At 44.7% G+C, this 20,063-nt stretch overlaps 1 long non-coding RNA gene across 4 annotated transcripts in view; it reads left to right on the top strand.

Moving 5' to 3' along the window:
- Positions 1-20,063, top strand: part of LOC103162993 — a 128,619-nt gene that overhangs the window by 90,350 nt on the left and 18,206 nt on the right. For all 4 annotated transcript variants that reach the window (XR_004768396.1, XR_004768400.1, XR_004768397.1 and 1 more), the window contains one exon: positions 16,721-16,830. This is a non-coding gene — a long non-coding RNA (uncharacterized LOC103162993). The remainder of the gene's footprint in view (positions 1-16,720; positions 16,831-20,063) is intronic.

The raw sequence follows: 20,063 nt of genomic DNA, 5'->3' as shown, positions 1-20,063 counted from the left end.
GTGGATGTCTGTCTCTGCTTCCATCAGCCACTGGATGAGGACCCTAGGATAGCATAGAGAGTAGTTATCAGTCTCATTCTAGGGGAAGGGCTTCTAGGCCATCCTCTCCTCCACTGCCCGGACTGTCAGATCGTGTCATCCTTGTAGGTCTCTGGAGATCTCCCTAGTCCCAGATCTCTTCTCCGACCTATAGTGGCTCCTTCTGATATGTTATCTCTCATCCTGCTCTCTCTCCTCTATTCTTCCCCCGACTCAATATCTATGCTCCTCCATTTCTTCTCCTCTACTCTTCTTCTTGTGCTCTTATTGTGGCAGCACCCACTCCCCTACCCTCATGCTCTCAATTAGCTTGGGAGTTCAAGCCACTTCCCATTCCTGGGGTCCATTTATCCCTTACAGTCATAGAATAATGTTTTGTTTTCTTTTTCTTTCCTTCTTGTTTTTGCCTGTCACCTAGCTCTGAGGGGACAATGCTCAATAATTCTGAATGAAATAAGGAGTCATCCCCCGACCCTCCTTGTACTTGTGCAGCTTAGCAACAGTGATGTCACAGGGATGTCTTCTAAATGACAGCACTTCTGGTTGGAAATCTGCTCCATGTAACTTAGCATGCTGGGACAGTACCTGGTCTCATGTGGTGAAAAGGAGGTCAGAAAACTCTGGAAACACATTCCCAAGTCTCTTCAGTCACTTGTTATCATGACTTATTTGTTCACTGGTGTGTAGGACTGTGTCTTACAGCTGATGTGGCCAGTATTTATGGCAGTGACCAGAGACCAGAAGCTCCAGCCGGGGTTTTCTTGCTGTCCTATTAGAAGTCCTTCATGCCCTTTCTCTCCCACTCTGATGTTATTCTATGCAGCTGTTCTCGCTTCAGGGTGGGACAGTGATGGCATTTGCTGTGCCTGTACGGAAGACGCTACAAGGTGAATCAATGGAACTTTAGCATGTACTTCAGAGACTGTTTAATAAGAGTTTTGAAATGATCTTAGATTTCTAGAAAGGTCACAAAAATGGTGCTTGTCTGCTTGTCCTGACGTTAGCACCTTGCATGGCCATGGAACAATTGCAAAACGGAAATTAACATTGGCACAATGTTGTCGATAGGTGGGAGACTCATTGCTTTCTCACAGTTTTTCCAATAATGCCCTTTCCTATTTCAGGATCCCACAGAAAGAGCAGGTCTCCCTTACTGTCTTCGAGTCACATCTCTTTAGTCTCCTGGCTTCTGGCAGCTCCTTAGTATTTCAGTCCTTCATGACCTTGACATTGCTGAAAGGCGCTGGACAGTTACTCTGTGAAAGGCCCCTGGTTTGCTTCTTTTGGGTGTTTCTCCAAATTAGATTGAGTTGTGTGCTTTGGTAAGAAACACCAAAGAATCTAGAAGAGTTTTCCTTGTGATGCAACAAAAGGAATATGTTAAAAGGGTTTGGATGTGTCTCATGGCTGGTGATTTGACCCAATCTCCTGGCCAGGTGTCTCTATGGTTTGCTTTGCAACTGGCATATCTTGGGTCTGGGGCTTTGAAAGGGTGGAGAAACTCTGTTCTTATCATACTTGCATGTCCAGTGTTACTTAGCATCTCATGGAAGCCAGTTGTCCTCAGCGGTCATTTCTGTGTGATGGGTGGCTTCAGCAATCACCAGGGACTCTTTATGTGGCCCTTCTCTCACTTCTCCCAGTTTTGTTAGCTGGGATTTTTCTAAGAGGAGTTTATTTTCCTTCTTCCCATTGTTTTAATTGATCTAATTCCACACTTGGAGTTTCAAACGTTTAGATCAATCCTAACGTGAAGTAAAGAGGCCCATGGGAGGCTGGTCTGAAGACACTGGAGTCAGGCCTCTGCATTGGTGTGCATTTGGGGCATGCTCTCAGTCTAGTCTCCCACTCCTTGTTATTGTAGCCTATATCATTTATGTCCACAGTGATGTGGAGATGAGTGCCCTCCCTAGAAGGACTGAGTTATAACTGCTGTCCCTTTGAGACACTGAGGGCGTCAAGATGGCTGATGGAAAAATTGCTTGCCATGATGAGTTGAGGTCAATCTCTAGAACCCATGGTGGAAGGAAAGAAACAACTTCACAAAGTTGTCCCCTGAATTGTTTGGAATAAGCACACACAGTGTCAGCATAAGTTTACACTTAAAAGTGTTTTTAAAAGACTTATTTATTTCATGTGTATGGATACATTGCCTGTACAAATGTCTGTGCACCATGTGTGTGCAGTGCTCATAGAGGCCAGAAGAGGGTATCCTGTAACTGAAACTTCTGATAGTTGTGAGCTGTAACATACATTTACATAGAAATAAAAGGCAAGCAAGATGGTTCAGTAGGTAAAAGAGCTTGCATCTCAAGTCTGATGACCTGAATTTGATGCCTAGAACTCACAGTGGAAGGAGAGAACTGACTCTTGCACTCTTGCAAGTTCTAACCTGACATGGAGCATGAAACATGGACATAACACTCTCTCTCACACACACATTAAACATGTGCTTGATCACATACACAAATACTCATAGATGAAATAAAATAAAAAGCATGGGTAATAAAGGTCATTCGTTGTAGGCTTACAACCACAAGTACTCAGGAGGCTGAGGCAGAAGGATGAGATGCTCAATGGTGGCCTGGACTACAGAGCAAATTCAAGGCCAGAATGAATCACTTAGTGAGGCCTTGTTTCAAAAGCAAGTGGGGAGAGGTGTAGGGACGTAGATCAGTGGTAGAGCAATTGCCTAGTGTGCCTGAGGTTCAGCTCCCATTCCCAGTAACACACACACACATATACACATACACAAGGGGGGCGGGAGGGGGGTAAATGCAGGAGAAAATAACAAATTGTCAATGGATGATGCAGGGATGATAGGAGCAGTGGTTGAGCCAAATCCCCCCTGATGGTGCTGGGTCCCTCTCTGCTGCTTTCTGGATGCACGGGTGTTAAAGAGTATTTCTGCAAGGTTGGTGACTTGGATGTGTGCTCTTGTGCATATAAATGTTTTACTGCCCTTTAGCAGCTGGCATTAGCCAAGATACCAAGATATTTCTTCCTCAGCTTTAAATCACTTGTTTTATAGAGCACAGAGAATTTTTATTATAACATAATTCTCTACATAAAATATCACATTAGAAGAAGAAGATAAAGTTTTGTACTTTCATTCTCCATTAATTTGACAGAAAACAATTTGCAACAAAATTTAGCCAATCAGAATTCATTGTTATGAAGCCAGTCAAGTACCAAGGACAGTAAGGAAGTCTTTAGTGACCAGACCCTGAAGCCATAGTGGGACATTTGGGTAGCTCTGTTAAAAAGATAATTTCACCATGCAATAAGCAGTCAGTTGTCAACAGCTATGTGTCATCCCTATGTAATGTTAGTTAGAAGTCACATAAAATGTGCACAGACCCAACTTTGGGACACACATCCTACTGAGAATGTCTGTTGCCAAGTCTCCTCCAACACTCCACTCCCCTCAGAGGCTGGCGCTGGAGGTAGGTGGCCTCCTGACTTTTGGCCAGCCAGCCTAGCCTACTTGGCAACTTCCGGGAAGTGAAAGACCTTGTTGCAAAAAGTGCAAAGTAGATGGTGTTTAAGGAAAGACAGTTGAGGCTTTCCTCTGGCTGTAACCCCCACTTACCCACCTACATGCACACTCGTGTGTGTGTGTGTGTGTGTGTGTGTGTGTGTGTGTGTGTGCGCGCGCGCACGGGCTCGCTCTCGTGCGCGTGTGCTACTGGTGGGAGGGTTGGCAAGAAATTCTTGTTCAGTTTTTAGTTTTTATCTAGAAATAGTGAATAAACACAATCATGTTCCCGCATTAGCTGCTGGGTGGCACGTTTCAGGGCATCCTTGGGTTCTGACTCACTGAGTAAGCCAAGCTGCCCACTTGTACAACTGTGCTGCTAAATTAGAGTCAACACAATTCTCACTCTACTTCATAAGCATTTCTTTAACAAACCTTTTACCCATGGCTCCCATGCGGGCCCCTTTATACAGTCACAGAAGTCTGGCTTGGTGGACTTGGTTCCCATTTTTCCTTTAAGGTTCTTAGAATAACATGGGAGGTGTTTGCTCTGTCAGCACTGGCTAGAAGATGGGGTGCTATGGGAAATTTGCAGGTATGGTGTTGAGTGCTGAGCAGGAGGTATTTTTTTTAATGAAGATCTGTTTGTTTACAGTGGTCCCCCAAGCCTGACAGGGTGCCCACTGCTTTGCTTGGTGTTTGTGAGGTTTGTTCTCCAATGAGGTTGTTACCCTTGGGTCCTCAGGGTTTCTAAGGTGGTACTTCTGGGCACACTACAAATCAATGTAATAGAATCCAAGAGAGTCCTATCCACTAACAGTGACATTTGTCAACACTATTATTAACATTTCCTGGGGTTCCAGTGTCCCCCATGGATGGGATTCCTAGGGCACTTGTTAAGCATGCAGATCTGGAGCTAATGACAGGACCTAGGGCGAGTGAACTGTGCTGCGATGATGGGGCCTATCAGATATTGGGACAAACTAAGATGTTTAGTGTCTGTGGGTGTGGTGGAAGTTGCTCCCTTGGCATGGACGATGTTTCCTGGCCCCCACTTCATCCCATTGAGATAGTCCTCGTTGCAGGCACTACCAGGAGTTTGTGCACAACAACACCCGTCTCTGGAGGCTATGGTGGGGCGCTGACACCTGTCTCCCGCCTTCCGCTGCCTCACCCTCCTTATACTGTGCTCATTCCCCACCTTGATAATTTCCCCCCTTTTCTCCTGGATGGTTTTGCAAGGTTCTTTCTCTGACTTGGCTACCGGGGCTACTCACTTAAGTTTGCTCACTTCTTCACAGGCTGTGCTTGTGTGGTTCAGGCCCAGCTACTGTCCCTATGGCACAGTCCAGATCCCAAATTCCATCTCCTTGTGCTTGTCTGTGTGACTTCCTCCATCTCCACCCTGCTTGTCTTGTCTGTTATGTTGCTGTAACCCTAGTCTCACACACTAAGAGCCATGTGCTTTTCCTGTCTTAGGACAGACGTCTCACACCAGTTTTCTAGCATGTGTTGCCTCTTTGTAACTGATGAAAAGAGACAAAACTAATCATTGGCAGTTTTTCTTTGTTATGCTACAAACTGGTTCAGAGAAAGGTCGTGTAGCAGTGATGGTCACCAATGCCAATGTCAGCCCTGGCCACGGCTTATTCTGTGTTCCACCAGGGCTCTATGAGCCCAGCCTGTACCTCCCTCCCTTTACCATATGAACCATAGAGAACCATAGGGTGCATTTTTGATTCTGTTGTTCCATATATGAGAAAAAGGTCCTCACTGTTTTCATGGAGTGGTCTGCCTGTCTAGATCTTTTTGCTGAGTTCCAGAGAGCCAGAGGGGATGAGAGTTATTTGGAAGAATCAACTTGTTTTTTTTTTCTCCATTTTTTTATTTGAATTAGAAACAAGATTGTTTACATGTCAATCCCAGTTTCCTCTTCCTCCCCTCCTCCCTTGTCCCCCCCAAGTAAAACCATACCTATCATATATGCTTTCTGCTCCCCAGAGAGGGTGAGGCCTTCCATATGGGGTCTTCAGAGTCTGTCATATCCTTTGGGATAGGGCCTAGGCCCACCCCCAAGTGTCTAGATTCAGGGAGCATCCCTCTATGTGGAATGGGCTCCCAAAGTCCATTCCTATGCTAGGGATAAGTACTGATCTACTACAAGAGATTTCCGAGTCTCCTCACTGACATCCACTTTCATGGGGTCTGGATCAGTCTCATGTTGGTTTCCCAGCTATCAGTCTGGGGTCCATGAGCTCCCCCTTGTTCAGGTCACTGTTTCTGTGGATTTCACCAGCCTGGTCTGGACCCCTTTGCTCATCATTCCTCCTTCTCTGCAACTGGATTTCAGTTCAATGTTTAGCTGTGGGTGTCTGCTTCTACTTCCTCCAGCTGCTGGATGAAGGCTATAGGATGGCATATAAGTTAGTCATCAATCTCATTATCAGGGGAAGGCATTTTAAGGTAGCCTCTCCTCTGTTGCTTAGATTGTTAGCTGGTGTCATCCTTGTAGATCTCTGGACATTTCCCTAGTGCTTGATTTCTCTTTAAACCTAAAATGTCTCCCTCTATTATAGTAGCTCTTATCTTGCTCTCCTCTATTCTACCCCCCCAACTCAACCTTCCTGCTCCCTCATGTCCTCCTCACCCTTCCTCTTCTCCCCTTCTCATTCTCCTAGCTCCCTCTCCCCTCCCCCCATGCTCCCAATTTGCTCAGGAGATCTTGTCCCTTTCCCCTTCTCTGGGGGACCATGTATGTTGCTCTTAGAGTTCTCCTTTTTTGTTTTTTAATATTTTTTATTGGATGGGATCCTTTTATTTTTTTTAAGGTTTATTTATTTATGTACAGTGTTTTGCCTACTTGTATGCCTGAAGGCAGAAGAGGGCACCAGATCTCATTACAGATGGTTGAGAGCCACCATGTGGTTGCTGGGAATTGAACTCAGGACCTCTGGAAGAGCAGCCAGTTCTCTTATCCTCTGAGCCACCTCTTCAGCCCCATCAACTTGGTTTTAAGGGACTGCCATCTTCAGACTTGGGTGCCTAGCAATTGATTGCCACATGTCTCTGGAGGGGGGTGTATGTTGGGCCTTTTCCCTCCTTCACCTGCCTTACAGTTGGTAGTAATTTTGGGTGAACAAAGAGTCTGGCAATGAGCAGAATGTGGTGGTGCCAAGAATGTGAGTGACTGTAGGCTATTCACAGTGACAATAGGCTACCCATCATCCCCAGTACCTATTCTACATCTCTATATAACTCTACGTAGGGTAGGTTTGTATTCTGGACAGGTTAGCACCCTCTCCACTCACTTCCTAGGCTCCCTCCAAGAGAGACAGGCAGCAGTCTCTCATTGGGCAACTTAGTCTCTGGACTCAGGCTAATGTTGCTGAGAGTCAAGAGGAGGGCCTTTATAAGGTTTCATAATACAGGTTAAGCCAAGTCTGACTGTCAGTAGGAAGAAATATTTCAGAGTAGCCCATCAAGGCTTAACTTATACTTCACTGAGTTGAACAATTCTGTTTCCAAGGTGAGCAGCACCCAGGCTGGGTACTTCACTCTGCATTTGTCAGTACCCATAGAGTCAGTGGTGCTCTTGGAGATCGTAGATGGAGATGAAGAGATCTGGGGACACGAGGCTACATCAAAGCTACAGTAACACCCATACCACTTCACATGCTTTTCCTTCTCAGTCCCCAAGTTCTTCTTCAGTAGAAAACAAGTTATGAAGAACTAGGGAGCCGGGCATTGGTGGTGCATGCTTTAATCCCAGCACTCGGGAGCCAGAGGCAGGCGAATTGCTGTGAGTTCGAGGCCAGACTGGTCTCCAGAGAGAGTGCCAGATAGGCTCCAAAGCTACACAGAGAAACCCTGTCTCGAAAAACCAAAAAAAAAAAAAAAAAAAAAAAAAAGAAAAGAACTAGGGAATATGTTATGCATTTAACTTGCCCCCCCCCCCAGATATCACCTCTTCCAGTTCTATTTTAGTAGGAATATCAAGTCATTCTATGAAGGAAACTTTGGATAAGGTTCGGTGGCAAACAGCAAAAAGCTGCTGACCTGGTCTTCACTTTCTGTGCAGATAGCCGATAGTTTTGGTTTTATCACCAAATTACCAAATACAAGTGCTAAATAGATATCCACACATAGGTACTCATAACTTCTAGCTAACTTTTAATTTATTGTACATATATGATAAATTACACACACACACACACACACACACACACACCTCACATATGTAAAGAACAATGAAATTCAGGCTGTCAAGAGCTCTGATGGGGTGGGATGCTGAAGACCGTAGTGAAAGTGTCTGGGGTCATTTCCTGTTGTGTTGCTTGGGGATAGCCCAGAGTTCAGGCTGTGCTCCAGTTGCAGCCCAGGCCTGTGGCATCTACAATGACATCAGTCTATTCTCACACACTGCAGCACAGATAACACACACAGAGTGTGTGCAGAGCAGAGGGTAAGGGTTTTCTCTCACAGAGCTTGAATTTTTATGAACAATTTGATTTCCTAAGAGGCAAATTATAACTTCAAAAACAAAGCATGCTTTTTGGGATGAGTTCTTTTCGAAGACCTTATGTATTTGATTTTGCTATTAATTTTACTTTGGGCAAACTAAATGGTGTTATGGATCTATTCTCAACACTCACTGCACACTATCATCTGCATTTATCACCAAATTACAAATTAAATATTGCCTTTGTTGGGAAATAATTCCTACACAGCCCTGTTATATGACCTACTCATTTTTTTCTTGTATAGCTTTGATTTTTTTCTCATTAGAAGTAAAAAAAAATCAAATTTGTGTTCTATTGCCATATTTCATCTTTTGGGGGTTGCATCCTGAGGAGACAATGCATCAATTTTGAGCCTTTTGTTTTCCCAAATCATGAAATATGATGAGAGGTGAGAGTATGGACCTATCAGATGATTGGCAGGGCAGCTTGGGGCAGAGCGTGGACTTGATATTCCTATCACTTTAATACTCCCATTTGGAACCCCACCTACCCAGAGGCAACTCTAACCAGAAGTTTTAGGAAACCTGGGAAGAGCTATTTTTTTCTGTTTTTTTTTAATTTAAATTCTTTAATTACTACTCATATTTACATATCCATTCCCCCCTTCCCTCGCCCTCTCATACTCCCATGGTCCCCTCAACCCCCCAACCCATCCCCCAACTCCTCCCCAGTGATAGCGAGACCCTCCACCAGGGACCTTCAAAGACTGTCATATTGATTGGGGAAGGGCCTAGACCCTCCTTGCTGTATCTGGGCTGCAACAGTATCCCTCCAAAGTCCATTTGTGCTCTAGGGATAAAGACAGGCTCCACTGTTAGAGGTCCCATAGACTGTCTTGGCCTCCTAGCTGGTACCCACATTCAGAGGGCTTGGTTTGGTCCAATGCTGTTTCCCCAGCTTTATGACTAGGGTCTCCATGCTCTCACTAGGTCAGGTCAACTGTTTCTGCGGGTTTCTGCAGCACCGTCTTGGTTTCTTTGCTCATTCCTCCTCCCTCTTCACAATTGGATTCCAGGGGTATGGTTCAGTGCTTAGCTGTGGGTGCCTGTTTCTGCTTTGAACAGCTACTGGAAAAAGGCTCTAGGAATGGCAACCAAGGTAGACATCAATCTCATTATAAGGGAAGGGCATCAATGGCATTTTCTCCACCACTGCTTGGATTCTTAGTTGGGGTCATCCCTGTGGATCCCCTAACATTTCCCCTGTGCCAGACCTCTCTCCATACCTGTGCTGTCTCCCTCTATCAAGGCATTTCCTTTCCTGCCCTCCTCTATTCCTCCCTGTCTCAGTCCTCTTGTTCTCCTCCCCCCTCCCCTTCTTCTGTTTCCACCTCCTTCCTCTCCACCCCTGCCCTGTGATCCCACTTTGTTCAGGGGTTCTTATCCCCCCTTTCTTTGAGGGACTATGCAATCTTCTCTTGGGGTCCTCCTTGTTTCCTAGCTCCTCTGGCAGTGTGAATTATAGACTGGTAATCCTTTGCTCTATGTGTAAAAATAATATATGAGTGAGTACATACCATGTTTAACTTTTTGTGACTGGGTTACCTCATTCAGGAGGGTTTTTTCTAGTTCCATCAATTTGCCTGCGAATTTTAAGATTCCATTGTTTTTTTCTGTTGAGTAGTACTCCACTGTGTAAATGTACCACATTTTCTCTATCCATTCTTCAGTTGAGGGACATCTAGGTTGCTTCCATGTTCTTGCTATTACAAATAATGCTGCTATGAACATAGTTGAACATATGTCTTATTGTATGAATGTGCATTCTTTGGGTACATGCCCAAGAAAGGAATTGCTGGATATTGAGTTAGACTGATTCCCATTTTCCTGAGAAACCACCACACTGTTTTCCAAAGTGGCTGAACAAGTTTGCACTCCCACCAGCAATCACCAGCAATGGAGGAGTGTTCCTCTTTCTCCACATCCTCTCCAGCATAGACTGTCATTGGTGTTATTGATTTTAGCCATTCTGATAGGAGTAAGATGGTATCTCAGAGTGGTTTTGAGCTGCATTTCCCTGATGGCTAAGGATGTTGAGCACTTTCTCAAGTGTCTTTCAGCCATTTTAGATTCCTCTGGTGAGAATTCTCTATTTAGTTCTGCACCCCACTTTTTAATTGCATTGTTTGGTGTTTCGGTGGCTAGCTTCTTGAGTTCATTGTATATTTTGGTGATCAGCCGTCTGTCAGATGTGGGGTTGGTGAAGCTCTTTTCCCATTCTTTGGGCTGGTGTTTTGTCTTGCTGACTGTGTCTTTTGCCTTACCCAAGCAGCTCAGTTTCAGGAGGTGGGAAGAGCTATTTTTAGAGATGAAGACTCCAGGAACAATGGGCTTATCCAGGTGGGAACAATGTGCACGCATGAAGAGCATTCCAGACACTCTCCCTCTTCCTGTTTCCTTCTCTCCCTTCCTGCCTCATCTGTCTCACATGTTAGTATATCCCACAGACAGGACTGCTTGAGAGATGCTGGGGTATAGTGTGATCAGAAGGCCAAGACAACAACAAGGTGATTATCTTCAGCTGTGATGGTTGACACAACAAGTTAGATGGTATCTGGATGGATGGGGAGATTCTGAAAGTCTCAATGGAGGGTTCTACTGAGCAGTGACATAAAGCTGTCTGACCAGTGGTGTGTTCCATCCCAGCAGCTGAGGAGAGGTTCCTGTTTGAAAGGTGAGGTTGGAAGGGTAGGGGCAGGGGAGGAAGGGGTGAGACAGCTTGCTATGGGATGATGCTGTGTACACTGTAAGGATTTGTCACTCATATTGGTTTAATAAAACCAGTATGTAACTGGACAGGAAATGTAGGTGGAGCTATCAGACTAGGAGAATTCTGGGAAGAGGAAAGGCAGAGACAGAGTCGCCAGCTAGACAGAGAAGAAGCAAGATGAGAATGCCTTACTGAAAAAAAAAAGTACCAATCCATGCAGCTAAACATAGATAAGAATTATGGGTTAATTTAAGTTGTAAGAGCTTGTTAGCAATAAGCCTGAGCAATAGGCCAAACAGTTTATAATTAATATAAGCCTCTGTGTGGCCAGCTTCCCAGGCTGAAGAATACATGATATTATCTTTAGGGTCCTAGGAATTCAGGACCATGTCACAACAAACAGTAGAATGGTAAGGTTTATTTGTGAAGAGATCACCTCATTGCCAGGTGCTTCATGTCCTAGAGCCCCATCCTAGGCCTAGGGGTGTGAAATGTATGTGTGAACAGGTGTGAGATGCTGAGGTGATATTGGAAGGCAGCTTGTAGAGAACTCTTCTCCCAAGCGGGGGTGGGGGGTGGGGGGGATGGCAGGTGCATTTGGAATATAGCTTGTGAGTGAACATACGGAAAATGTGAAAGTTCTGGGACAGGAATGTTTACAAAGGGAAGATGGTGTAGATTTCAGCCAGTGGAGAGCTTCTCCTCTAGACAACCACCACGTGGTGATCTGTATGTCTTTGTGTGTGTGTGTGTGTGTGTGTGTGTGTGTGTGTGTGTGTGTATATAGATTTGCACACAGAGAAAGACACACGTGCAAAACTAGGACGAAGAGGATCCAAGGAGAAGGAACTTGTTTCTATCAGGCAATGGAGCAACCAAGAAATGAGATGTCATCATGGTTGAGATGACCTCTGACCTCGAACTGTTTGCCTAATTGGATCCCAAGTATCCCAAGTTGTCTTTTTGTACTGCAGACACACAGGTGTAGGACACAAGGAGTGTTTGTTGGAGCTTGAGAGCTTGGAAGCAAGAGCAATGTAAATGCCCTGCTTGTGATCTGGATGTCAGGCTAAGACCAAGCTACACTAGAGTGTTCCTGCCATGCTTTCCACCACAAGAGGTGGGTGGCTTCATTCCTGAAGAGTGCAACTTAACTTGTGTCTTGTATTTCCTTGAATGTTGAAACAAATGTATTTATTTCTCAGCAAAATATGGCCTTGTTCACTTCATTTGGAATTGTTTGGGGAGGAATGATTTTTAACAGGGATGAAAACTAATGTGGGGTAGGGTGTTTTGGGTTCATTTTCAGTTATTCTGGGTTAGTTGAAAAATATTTCTTTTTCATATTATTGTTAGCCATGTGGATGTGAACCTGGAACAATGACTGAGTTTCTGGGCCACCTGGTGTTCCCTGAGGTCTTTTTACTGGGTGCAGTCATGTCCACCAGGGAAGAAATGCCCTAAAGAGAGTAAAGGAATCCCGATCTCTTTTCTGAAATTCTTGCTGCCTCTTTATTTCCAAACAGCAAGTGACTTTTTGTTTTTGTTTTTCAAGACAGGGTTTCTCTGTGTATGGAGCCCTGGCTCTCTTTGAACTTGCTCTGTAGATCAGGCTACTTTTGAACTCAGATCCACCTGACTCTGTCTCCCAGGTGATAGGATTAAAGGGATGAGAAACCACTGCCACACCGTTTTCAATGCCAACAGTGTTACTAGAATCTTCCCGTGCTGAAGATCCAAGAGAGGCTTGAAAAGCCACAAACATTTAGATGTCTGCTCATGTAGCAACACTCACAAAGTCACATCCATGCCATGGTACCCATGTGAAAACTCCCATGCATAGTGTTTATTCAAGGAGGGGGGTCTCTTATTTGTGAACTCTGCCTGAGGAGCCTGGAAGTAGATGCATAAAAGATCCAGCACTCTTCCAATGTTATATTAATTTCTGGGGAAAAATGTAAGTACAGTTGGAAATCAGGGAAATATATGAAGTGGTAAAGGGGAACATGCCTGTCTCCTGTAAACCAAAAATAGCCATGACTAAATCTGAGACTATCTGCCAGGACACCTGCATTGACATCTAGTGATGTGTGTGTGGAAGTCCAGAGTAGAGTCAGCTATAAGCTGCATATATAATATAGATATAAGATACCAGGTAGATGGTCTGCGATGGCAGTGTGAAAACTGGAGTTTGAAGCCCCAGCCTCCACATAAATGTTGGGCAGGCATGGTGCCATGATTTAATCCCAGCACTCAAGAAGCAGAGACAGGGGATCCCTGGCAAGATGGATAGCTAGACTAATTGAATAGGTTAGTTGTAGGTTGGTGTGAGAGGCCATGCTTCAGTCTATAAGGAGGAGAGCAGATGAGGAAGACATCTAATGACCTTCAAGCACATATGAATGCAAACGTGAACACACGTGGACTCACACATTCGAAAAATACATAAAAGGAAAACATACAACATACATACATGTGCAAAAATTAAGAAATTTAGAAAGATGAGCAGGTTGCTCTCTCTCTCTCTCTCTCTCTCTCTCTCTCTCTCTCTCTGTGTGTGTGTGTGTGTGTGTGTGTGGTGCATCTTGGAAAGTGACACTTTTTATTTTTTACTTTGTAAGTTGTGACCCAAGGTAAATTTAAATAAATAAAGACCCTTTCTATGAATTCTTTGTCCAAGGGCTTTGGTATGCAAATGGAAAGTTGTTTGATGCTTCATAATACCTATATAGGGGCTGTTTGGTCTATGATGGTTGGTTAGACAGGCAGCCACACCCAGTTTTTTCTGGTGCTACAGTTTCTGAGTTCTGGTCACACCATGTGGGTGTGGGTGGCCTCTGGCTTGTGGTAGAGACATCTGAGAAGTGTTCCTTGTTCTGTTATTTGACTGTTTTGTATAGAAATGCATTTGGTAATGTGGACTGTATGGTAGTGACGGGGCTCTTTTTCGAATGCTTTAATTCTCAGATATTAATTATGTATAGTAATGGGCTTCATTGTATCATTTTCACACACACACACACACTCAAACACACACACTCACACACACACTATATTTTGATTACATCACTCATCGTGTCTCTTTCCTCCCTTTTATCCACATCCATCTCTGTCCTTTCTCCACTAAGTTCCTCTTCTGTATACTACTGGAAAAATGTGTCTGCTATCCCTGGGATCCACTAATTGTCTATAGATCCTTGTGCGGGGGGGGGGGGTGTTTGGAACCTTGTGAGCCCTTCTGCTCTATTATGGGATGTTGACAGTGCCTAGTCTTGTGCACACTTTTCCTAGGTAATCATGGCTGCTGTGAGTTCATAGGTGCAAGGCTACGTCACGCCCAGATGTTTCAGGGCATACCAGCTCTCCCTCTGGCTCTTATATTCATTCTGCTCTGTCTTCTGTGATGCTCCATGAGCTGTGTGTGTGTGTGTGTGTGTGTGAGAGAGAGAGAGAGAGAGAGAGAGAGAGAGAGAGAGAGAGAGAGAGAGAGAGAGAGAGTGTGTGAGTGAGTGAGTGTGTGCGTGTGTGTGAGTGTGTGTGTGTGTGTGTGTGTGTGTGTGAGTGTGTGTGTACCTGCACATTGTGATATAGATGTCCCATTTATGTCTGAGCATTCAACAGTCATTTATTTTCATCACTGGGACCAGTTCTGAGCCTCTGCAGTAATGGATGCCCACTGCCAAAAGAGGCTTCTCTGACCAGTGCTGACAGCAGCGTGTGGGTATAATCATAATTATTTGGAAGGCAATTTGATGGGACTCTGACAAAGAGCATCTGGGGAAGCATCCATATGGACATTCACAGCTCTGTTCCTCACACCCTGTGGGGAGCTTCCAGAATTTGATGAAAGACTGTCTATGTAAAGGGTTGGTCTGAGAAGACTTGCATTATGACAGGACCTGTTATTGTCACACATGTTTAGTTGAGAACTGTGTAACCACAGGTGGCATATAGCTGAGTTGTGGACCAGTGCTGGAAATAGCATGCACACTATTAGGACTTCAAGGAGAAGCAGAGGAAAGGGAGATGGAAGAACTTGAAAACAAGCAAGACAACTCCCAGAGTTCAGCAATAGCTCTGTGCGTGTGCGTGTGCGCGTGCGCGTGTGTGTGTGAATGGGTGTGCATCAGTATAAATATGGGCAGACATATGCAGTCATAAAAATGTGCCCCTGTATTCTTTTTAGAGTGTGGGTGTTGTGAGAGTATGCATGTAATGTGTGGGTGTGGTGTACAGAATATGTTTATGGACAGGTATGTGTGCATTTGTGTGAGTGTGCATGGATGAGCATATGTGTGGACATGGAAGAAGGCTCCTTCTAAGTTCCCAGCTTTGGAAGAGGACTATGGTAAAGTTCTTGGGACTCCTTCCAGCCACCTCTCAGATTTCAGGGTGGGGGATGCTGGAAGGCCTGCAGTCTCTAACTGGGCCATTGTACACCCTTCTGATCCATCTATCACTGGGCCCACTTTTGATAGCAGAGTCTGTCAAAGCCAGACTTCACACTAAGCCAGCTTGGCAGTGAACCATAGGGATCACTAGTACTGGGATTACAGGTACATGCCACCATGCCTGCTTTCCTACATGGAGACCAAACTAGGTCCTTATTCTTGTATGGCAAACACTTCACCAACTGACCCATATCTCCAGCTCAAAATTGATCTCTCCACAAGCTTCTGTTTTTAAATTGAAATAATTTGAATAGATTGTCAGTTTTTTTATTTTTTATTTTTCTTTGAACTGGAGTTCACAGTAGATAGGAGGATTTGGTATTTCTCTTTAGTTGAGGGATTTATGAGCCCTGAAGGCCCATGGGAAAGGAGCCGGAGACCCTCTCCTCTAAGCCCTGCTGGAGTGTATGGTTAGTAACAAGCCCCTACCTCACTCACCCTGATAACCTGGCTTCTTAATGAGACAGCAAAGTTTCTGAAGGTCCAGGAACAGAAAAAAAGTAGCCAATGAAAGCTTCTGGCTGTTGGAACATCTTGGGGCTCAGGACAGCTGCGGGAGTGTGGAAGGGGGGGGGGCATCAGGCTCTGCCTCCACTGACTGTCATTTAGGAAGATGCAACCTGGCCAAGGCAACCTGACACTGGCTGGCCTTGGCTCAGTCCACCGATCTCTTGGTGCTCACAGCCTGGCTCACAGCCCCCTGAGCACTCAGACCAATTGCACAGCTTGCAAACCTGCAGAGCTGGACCAGTGCCCCATCTTCCGATGTGGAGGAGGACACACGAGAGGTTTTGGGAAGTGTGGACATTTTCCAATACTTACCGTCTACCTGGAGGAGGGCCTGGGTGAATCTCTGCCCATCTGAAGAAGGAACTTTGGAGGCAATCCTGAAGGAGGTCAGGTAAACTCTGACCAGGCCTGGCAGCATCGTCCCCTCCTTAGGCTCCTGATCACTGTGTAGAAGGACCAACATGGGAATAAGTCCCATTTGTTCTATGTGGAACAAATGTGTGGATGGAGACTGTCCCCAAGATAACAGAGGCTTTCCGGAACTCTCCAAGTGACTGGGGCATTCCTGTTGTTCCAGCTCTTCCATGAGTGTCTGCTGGGTTGAGAAACCTCTATTTGTGTGGCAGAGAGGACCTTCAAAAAGCTTGGGAATTGGCTATCCAATGTAAATTAGTCAGCCCTAAAAACATATACATACAAGTGACACTAAACAGACTAAGCAGGATATATATATATATATATATATATATATATATATATATATAATTAAAGATGAAGAGACCATGAATTTGAGATGGGGGGGGTTTATAAGAAGAGATAGAGGGAAGAGAACAATGTAACTTATCTTATTAAGAATTTAAAGACTGCTTTGTGACAGATTGTGGGTCAGTTCTGAGATGATGGAAACAGGAATAGGATCAATTGAGTATAATTCCATCACCCAGACTTTTATTCAAGTGGTGACATCAGGTCTGATTCTTTTGATATAAGCCATTCTTCTGTTGGTGGCGCAGGTTACAGAAGTTTCACCTCAACATGTCTCCCGAGTTTCCCTCCCAGAAAGCCCTCCAGACGAGAATGGGATGAGATGAACAGTTTCTGTTGGTCCCAATGGTGTGCCCAGGTAACTTCTTCAGTCCTCATACTCCTTTCTTCTCCAGGTCCCTTCTAGAAACTTCCCCTTCATTTCTGTGTCCATCTTTCTCAAATCTGCAACTGAGTGTGTCGTATCTGCTACTGGTTGGCAGAGATGGTTATGTGTTCATATGCTAACCCTCTTCAATTCAGAGTAAAAATACGTTCCAGTAAAGGAAAAGTTTCCAAGGGTTCTTTCAGATCTACTAGATGGACTCTCTAGAGAGAGTCTCTCTCTCTCTGTCTCTCTCTCTCTCTGTCTCTCTCTCTGTCTCTGTCTCTCTGTCTCTGTCTCTCTGTCTCTCTGTCTCTGTCTCTCTCTGTCTCTCTGTCTCTGTCTCTCTGTCTCTGTCTCTGTCTCTGTCTCTCTCTGTTTCTCTGTCTCTCTCTGTCACTCTGTCTCTCTCTGTCTCTCTGTCTCTCTCTCTGTCTCTGTCTCTCTGTCTCTCTCTCTGTCTCTGTCTCTCTGTCTCTCTCTCTGTCTCTCTGTCTCTGTCTCTGTCTCTCTCTGTCTCTCTGTCTCTGTCTCTGTCTCTCTCTGTCTCTCTCTCTGTCTCTGTCTCTGTCTCTCTCTCTCATGTGTATAAGCCATGTGGGTGGGCTCACCTCTGTGCATATGTTTGTGGAGGCTAGAGGATAGGTAACTTGAGTGTGATTCCTCAGGCCTGGCACACATTTCTTCTTTCTTGGTCAAGGTTTCTCACTGACTGAAAGTTGTGGGGTTAGGCTAGGTTGGCAGCCAGCAAGCCCCAAGGAGCCGCGTGGCTCTGCTTCCCCTGCCTGGTATTATGAATGCATGTTGCCATTCTCAGCTATTTACTTGGGTTCTGGAGATCAAACTCAACTCCCGAGCTTGCAGAGAACCTACCTTTACCAGTTGAGCTATCTCTTCAGCCTAGATTCTCCACTTTTTATGGAAAAGTCATATAGAGCTGGGCATGGGGCTCACTGGTACATTGCTTGCTTATCACACCCTGAATTTGAGCCATAGCATAGTAAAATGAAACCAAAATGGAGGGCTATCAGGGCCCAAGATGCCTATAGGTAGTGTTGGCAAACACAGTATTTCATTACATAATGTCTTCTAACAGTTAACCATACTTAGTACCAGACTATATCCAGTAATGGAGGTCTTATCTCTAGGAAATTTACATTCTCAGGACAAATTACTGGTTCTCACACAGTTCTGGATTGTCTGTCTCTGTCAACCAGGAACAATGAAGATGTTTTAATTCTTGGACTAAAAGATGTATTGCAGAAAGATACAGGATGGGCTTCCACCCCAGGTTAATGTTATAGTTGACATCAGTTAGAAGGTGAAGATTAATGGTAGTTAACTGAAAAGAATTAAAGAAATATTCTAGTTTATTTATATTTTAGAATCTAGCAGGATATGGTAGTATATGCCTATAATCCCAGCACTTAGGAAGAGGAGGCAGAAGTTCAAGGTCATCCATGGCTACATAGCAGGATTAGGGCCAGTCAATCTTAATAAGTCCCTGTCTCAACAAACAAAATAAAAACAAAAACAGTCCCCCAGACTTCCATTGAGTGGATATTTTTGTTGAGTCATAACCCATGTCATCAAGTGTACATACTTTGTTGGCCACAGTAACTCAGTCTTTGGACCAAGTTCACTTCAGAGTTGGGCCTGAGTGTCACTGTGGACAGAAGTCATGCCCGGAGTGGGGAGATGGACTCCCTGTCCACAGTCACCAGCAGTGAGTCTCTGTCCATTTCCTAGGTGCTATTAGCCTCCTTCCTGGAGATGGGAAGATACATCATGCTTCTCTTAGAGACAAGTTTACAGGCTTATAAATGGAGAACAGCTGGTGTCCAGAAACTTTTTTGGTATGAATGGAGAAGGAGGGAGAAAGGCTCGGGAGTTTGGGGCTTGGTCCTAACCCCTGAAGCATCTCCTAAGCACAACACTGTATATGTTTGGCCTGAGTCACTGTCACCCCAGGCCAACAGTGAGTACTTAGTAAGACACCTTACCCTGATTATGGGGGAGGCTCATTTCTGCAGCAATACCCCCAAACACTGGCAGCCCCTGCATACTATTAACCTGAATTGGCTCCAAGGAGAAATGTCCGCTTCTTTAGACCCCGACCTTTTCCTGTTGCTTCTTTGTGAAGCAATCATCACTGCTCCTTCATGAAGGTGGTACGGCATGCCAGGAAATCCGTTGACCCATGGAATACTGCAGCTGCAACCCAGCCATGGTGGTAGTTAACAGGGCAAACATCCTCCAATTACAGGTGCAGGCATTGTTCCACTCAGTTCAGATGAAAGGGCCAGGATCAGTCTTGAGGTGTGTGTTAGTGGTTTCATGGTCCAGATATGCCTCACATGTCATGAATAAAATCTAGAAGCATAGAAAGGGGGCAGGGATGAAGAATACAATAAAAAGGAATTTTATGATCATTGTGAAAAATTTATGGAGTGTCTCTCTGTCCTGGTATATCATAAAATGGAACTGGCTTCAACTGGCCCAACAAGACAAATGTATACTAACTTATTGAACCATCAGGCTCCTCGCTTTCTAGTCCTTAGTGTTTAGTGTTGAACAAAATGCCTTTTGTTAAGGCATTTTTCCAGACCACACTGCTATTGACTGAAATTCCCTGCCCTCCCAGCATGGATGAGCACTCTTTGGGAGTGGAGAACCAGCAGGCCAGTTAGCCTGGCTATCTAGACATACATTCTCCATTCTGGAAAGAGCTCACTCACTCATAGCTCATTGCCAAAGAAGGGAAGGGAAAGCTCAGCTTTCTTTTAATTACTCTGTAGAATGTACACATATAATTTAAATACTTCTTCTTTGGCCCAGTGTTGCCAGTAGTAGAGTCCTAGGGTAGGAGCTTAGCACCTTGCTGACTGCAACCTGGTTTGTGTTGATTGAACAACACATAGCACTTTTCTTGAGAAACCCCCACTATGGTTTCAAAACACATCAGTTTCAATTAAACACCAAGGAAAATGTGATAGCTAAAATTTGGGGCTGCCGTTACTCGTCATGGAGCCGGCTGCACTGAACTGGAGAATTTTATGGGACTTAACCAAATCACACATAATCATGGATATTTTTCATTGTACTTGGAGTGACAAAATTGCCAAATGATGTACATTGTGGCTTTCAAAAGAAATTACCTGCTGGGTGTTGGTGGTGCCTGCCTTTAATCCCAGCAGGCAGATCTCTGTGAGTTCAAGACCAGCCTG

The sequence above is a fragment of the Cricetulus griseus genome, chromosome 2 (assembly GCF_003668045.3).
Source record: "Cricetulus griseus strain 17A/GY chromosome 2, alternate assembly CriGri-PICRH-1.0, whole genome shotgun sequence".
Classification (NCBI taxonomy): domain Eukaryota; kingdom Metazoa; phylum Chordata; class Mammalia; order Rodentia; family Cricetidae; genus Cricetulus; species Cricetulus griseus.
Note: the sequence above shows the minus strand (reverse complement) of the source record. Positions and strands in the feature narration are given on the sequence as shown.